This window comes from Phascolarctos cinereus, unplaced genomic scaffold (genome assembly GCF_003287225.1).
Source record: "Phascolarctos cinereus isolate Bilbo 61053 unplaced genomic scaffold, phaCin_HiC Scaffold_9;HRSCAF=440, whole genome shotgun sequence".
In the NCBI taxonomy this organism is placed as follows: domain Eukaryota; kingdom Metazoa; phylum Chordata; class Mammalia; order Diprotodontia; family Phascolarctidae; genus Phascolarctos; species Phascolarctos cinereus.
The window spans coordinates 54,084,055-54,090,318 of NW_027556402.1; positions in this window are offsets into that span (position 1 = coordinate 54,084,055).

A 6,264-nucleotide genomic window follows, 5' to 3' on the forward strand; every position below is an offset into this window, starting at 1 on the left:
TTTTTTGAAATAATAATAAAAATGAAGGGCAGCCTGTCATCATTCATTTGTTGCTTTGGATTTCTGATTTATATCTCAAGGGATACTTACGGAGAAAAAAATTGCAGGAACGCCTAATGAGTTTCCAACCGTAATATTGTCAACAGAGGGATATTCTCATTACCTTGCTTGGATAGTAGCATAAATTTTCAGCTGAAGGAAGAAGTGGCATCTAATAATGGGCAGGGAATGTTCACCCTCAGGTAGCCACCAGGCCTGTCCTGGAAATAACATGAACATTGAAGGGCATCATGGTAAAGAAGGAACTGGTCTGAATCTGGAGTTAGAGAACCGGAGTTCAAATCCCAGGTCTACTACTTGCTATTTGTGTGACCTTGGGTAAGACCTTAACCTCTCTGGTCCTCATGTATAGAATGAGGAAGTCAGACTAGATGGTTTATTCATGACCTTCCCTTACAAGAAGTAGGACTATTATGTTAATTGGAGCATAGATTTATAGCTGTCAAGGATCTCAAATTGCCAAACAGAGTGACGTTAAACACAAAAGAAACACAGTTCACAGTTGCATATTAGCTGAATAGTTAAAGCATCATTCAGGCACCTAACTATGGTTGTTATCCAAAAGGAAGACTAGTATAATTACAGAATAACATATTTTGAGATTTGGAAGGGACCTCAGAGGGCCTCTAATCCAACCCACACACTAAAGGAATCCCAACTATAAGATAACCAAGTGGCTGTCCAGTCTCTGCTTGGTGATCCAACAATCTATGGAGGCAACCTGTTTCATTTTCAGACAGACAAATTGTTGGGAATTTTTTCCTGACATTAATCTTAAGTTTTCCAATCTGCAACTTCCATCCATTTATCGAACCAGACTAATCCCCTTCTTTACATGACAATCCTTCAAATTCTTGAAAAAAGCTATCATGTCCCACCTTAAATCTTTTATTTCTAGGCTAAACATATACACACACATATGTATAGACACATATGTATATGGGTAAATATGCATACACATATATGTGTACATATGGATAATATGTATATATATTTTATTTCTAGGCTAAACATTTACATGTGTGTATTTGTATGAATGTATACATATATATATATGCATTTCCTTCAACTGATCCTCTTATTGCATGAACTCAAGATCTATGTTCTCCTAGTTGTCTGTGTCCTAAAGCATGGTGCCTAGAACTGAACTCATTACTCACCTGAGCAGGACAGATCACAGTAGAACTTAGTCCTAGAAATCATGCCTTTTTTAGTGTGGCTAAAGATCATAATCTTTTTTTTTTTTGGCTGTCAATCTTATTGTTGATTTATGTCAAAGTTGCAATCCACTCAAACCTCCAAATCCCTTCCATTTTATTTTTAATATTTTTTGTTGCTTCATAGAGTCATTTCTTTCTGTTTGGCCCATTCTCATTTGCCGGGAGTCATTACCATCTTCTATTCTAAGTTCTCAGTTCTCACTGCCATTTTTCCCTCCCTCCCCACCCCACTATCACTTCCTTTAACTACATTTTTATTTCTTATTTCATTTTTTCCAGGCAGTCTTTGTAGTTTTTTTGGCCAGGACATTTCTTTTTCCCTCTGAGATTTTACCTGGCTTTCTTGTGGAGTTACTCTTATTTATTGGGTTTATCTCTCGGACAGCTCTCAGTCCATAATGTTTGATCAGTGTGTTCAGCACTTTCTTGTTTACTCAAATCTCCAGCTTCATTTTCAGGATTGGAGCTCAGACTCCACTCCATTCCATACTCTTTGGTAGTATGGGAGTGACTCACTTGGTCCCAGATGCTATGGTTAAGAACAAACCCCACTTTCTGTAAGAATTCTTGGGTTTTGACTCGGTCTCCTGGTGGCTTGACTTGACTCCTTTTCTGTCTCTTCTTTGCACTCTTGAATTTGGAGTTTGCTCTGTTCCTTTCTGTGACCCCACAGCATGATGTTGATTTTGCTGGTGGCAGACCTCCTGCAAGATTCATGTGCTTTGCACTTTCTTTAGGCACAGGGGTGGGCAACTTGCAGCCTTAAGCATGCTAAGCACTGCTCCTAACTTCTCTCTTGCTTCTGGAATGGCATGGTTGTAGGTTGCATGAAGCTATGCTGCTTGGCCTTGGTCTGGCCTCATTCCATGCTGCAGTTCAGGTGTGTGCTTTTGGGTGCTGGTCTGACCCTGTCTCCTGTGGCATCTCTGATACGAGCTGCCCAAGTCTCCTGTTGGTTTGGCACTGTCTTCTGTGGTGGCTCAGAGACAGGTTGTGGAGGTGATGGTGATCTGGCCCTTTCTCCTGTGACTGCTGAAGCCAAGGCTCCTGTGCTCTGATCTAGCCTTATCTCCTATGGTGTCCCTGGCCAGACTTCTCTGTGTGCTAGGATAGCCCTGTTTCCCATCATGGGATCAGGCTACTTGATGATTTGACATTCCATTGATTCTGTGTTGTCTTTGCTTAGCACTCCCACAGGACTCTGACAATCCTTTAGAGCACTCTTGGACTAGCTGGAATGACTTATAGCTTCTTTCTTTTTGGTTTTCTTTATCATTATTCTGTCTGGAATTAGAGCCTTACTTAGGTGCTTGTGGAGGATCTAAGCTCCTCTAAGTTTTAATAAGCTGCCATCATGTCATAATCTCCTTCCTCTCCTGTTAATCCTTTTTAGATGAACTGCTTTCTAACCATTCCTTCACCATCCTATCTTGTGAAATCGATGTTCTTAATCCAAGTGTAATTTAAATTATATCTACTCAGTCTTATTAGTAGATTCTGTTCAATGTTTTGGCCTGTCTTTGAATTCTGACTCTTCCATTTGGTATTTGGCTTTGTGTCACCTGCAAATCTGATAAACGTGTCATTTGTGCCTTTATCTAGGTATCAAGGGTGGGGAGCCTGCAGCCTCAAGGCCACATGTGGCCTTCTAGTTCAATGGGTTTGGCCTTTTGACTAAGTCTAAGTTTTGCAGAACAAATCCTTTTATTAAGGGGATTTGTTCTGTGAAATTTGGATTCAGTCAACAGGCTGCACTTGAGGACCTAGAGGGCCACATGTGGCTTCAAAGCCACAGGTCCCCCACTCCTGACTAAATCACTGATAAAAAAAAAATTAACCAACATTCAGCCAAGTACATATCCCTATCCCTTGGAGACCTCCTTCAAAGGCTGACATGGAAACGTTTGCAACTGTTTTTTTTTTTGCTTCAGTCATTCAATTAGTTTAAACCTACCTAATTGGATTATCCTCTGTCCTGAATCTTTCCATATTTTCTACAATGCAGCATGAGGAACTTTAATCAAATTCTTTGCTAAAATCTAGCTAAACTCTATCCACTGCCACTCTGTCTAAAAAAAAAAAAGTAAACAAAAAAGTCTGGCACGATCTGTTCTTGATGAAGTCATGTTTGTTCCTTATGATACCTGCTTCTTATTCTATGTGCTCACCAAACATTTCTTTAATAATCTGTTGTATAATTTTGCCAGGAATTGAGTTAAACTCACATTATTTAGAGATCCCGGAAAGAGACACTGTTTTGATAACTGGTATGTTTGCCCAAGCTGAGTTCCCCACTACTTCTGCAACTTTTATCACTAACAGTAGCATAGCAAGTGGGCAGCAGCAAGATGGTACAAGGGATAGAGTAATGGGCCTGAAGTTAGGAGTCCTGAGTTCAAATCTGGCCTCAGATGCTTACTAGGTGTGTGACCCTGTTTGCCTCAGTTTCCTCATCTGTAAAATGAGCTGGAGAAGCAAATGGCAAACTTCTCTAGTATCTTTGCCAAGAAAGCCCCAGGTGGGGTCATGAAGAGTCAGACATAACTGAAATGACTCAACAAAAGCATAGCAATGGTACTTGCCAGTCCTTTTCATAACCTAAGGATGCAGTTTTGTCCACAGCAGGTGACCTGAATTCATTAAGGGCAACTAGGTGCTCTCTTTCTAGGCAGCATAATGGACACAAAGCCAGAGTTGGAGCCAAGAAGGCCTGAGTTCAAATCTGCCTCAGACACTTAATAGCAGTGTCACTCTGATCAAGTCACCTCTTTTAAGGTGACTCTGTTTCCTCATCTGCAGAAAATGGGAGTCATGACAGTACCTACTTCTCAGGATTGTTGTGATGATCAGATGAGATGATTTATATATATACTGTTTCGCAAACCCTAAAGTGCTACATAAATACTAGCTATTATTATTATGATCCTCTTACTTATCTTGAGAATCAGCTCCCCATTAGTTTCAGTTTGTCTTTTTCTGTATACAGATCATCCTTCTTGGCAGAGCAAACAAACTAAAAAAGAATCGAGCAGCAGTCCCATTCATTCTTTGATCATCACATCAACAATAGCCTGAAACATCCTTTTTGGTGCCTTCCCTTCCCTTGCTCATCTTAGCTCATCCTTAGTATTCACACTGGTGACACTGTTCTGACAAGGAGGTCCCACGCTTCTATTTTCATCCTCTGGAACTTGCCTTGTTTCCATCGTCTGATCCAGTCTCTTGAAAATCTAAGTTGATCATTGAAATGCCTGTCCATGTTCATCAATTTCTTGAAACCACTCCCTTGTGCCTCCTCAATTGAGTGTGTGTGTGTGTGTGTGCGCGCGCGCGTATGTGTTTCTAATTCTGTTTTCTAGCTTTTTCTCATCCTTTCTATGGGATAGAAACTCATACAGAATTTTCTGCCATGAGATCCTGTTTGGTACATGCTTCTATGTAATGAGACCATGGGACAAGTTTTAGTGTTGGTTTCTCTGATAGTATTCATTGAAATATGTATATAAAGAAATCCAAAATGGCAGAAATGTGTCACATTGAAGCAACACAAATAGATTTTAAATTATTTTGGAGAATAAAGCAAATTCCTGGGATATAATGATATTGAAGACATCTGGACCTGAACCATCAATACAAAGCCATATCAATATGACATGATCATATGGAAGAAGAGATTACTCATATCTTCAGTACCTCTAGAAGATGCTTTTTCTCACCTCTGCCACTTGGTTTCCCTGCTTCCTTCAAGACTCAGTACAAATTCCACCTTCTAAAAGGGGCCCTTCCCAGCTCTCTTTGAGCTCCCCCATACTAGTTATCACCTTTCCCTCTAAGATTACCTCCCATTTACACGTGTGTGTGTGTGTGTGCGTACGTGTGTGTATACACACATATATAATCTTGGGATGTAGGTGATATTATTAGCTCCATATTACAGATTAAGAAATTAAGGCACACAGAAGGGAAATGATTTGCCCAGGGTCATACAACTACTAAGTGTCTGAGGCAGGATTTGCTATACAATATATAATATCTAGTATACTAGATACACATATATGTATGTGTATATATCTTATATATATATTACACATAACATAAATATTTTATATATGCTACATATCTAATTACTTTTCCCTCTTGTTCAGTTGTTTTTTCAGTTGTGCCCAACTTCATGACCCCATTTGGGGTTTTCTTGGGAGAGATACTGGAGTGATTTGCTATTTCCTTTTCCAGCTCATTTTACTGTTGAGGAAACTGAGGCAGGGTCACACAGCTAGTAAGTGTCTGAGGTCACATTTAAACTCAGGAAAATTAATCTTCTTGACTTCACACCTGGCACTCTATCTACTGTACCACCTAGTTGTCCCCTCTGAGATTACCCTTCACTTACACTATGTGTACACACGTATAACATTTATGTATGTTTATGCAAGAGTTATACAAGAGTGTTATACAAGAGTGTTATGTATGTGTATACACAGATACAATATGTGTGTGTGCATATATATATACATACACACACACACACACACACACACACACACACATATATATATATATATGTGTGTGTGCACACACACATATGTATCTCATATTTTCATATTATCTCTCCCATTAAAATGTGAGCTCCTTGAGGGCAAGGACTCTGGTTGCAGCTAGGGGATATGCTGGATAGAAACTTGAAGTCGGGAAGTTCTGAGTTCAAATCTGTTTTAGACTATTATTTTTCTCATGAGTAAAACATTGTAAATAATTTCCTATGTCTTTGGGATATTATGTTACTTTGTTAATAAACTGCATCATCTGGAAAATATCATCCACATCCAGAGAAAGAACTGTGGAGTCTGAATGCAGATTGAAGCAACTGATTTGCTCTTTTTTTTTCCCCTTTCTTTTCTGTTTTGTTTCTTCTTTCTTGTGGTTCCTCCTATTGATTCTAATTCTTCCTTACAACATGATTAATGTGAAAATATGTTTAATAGGA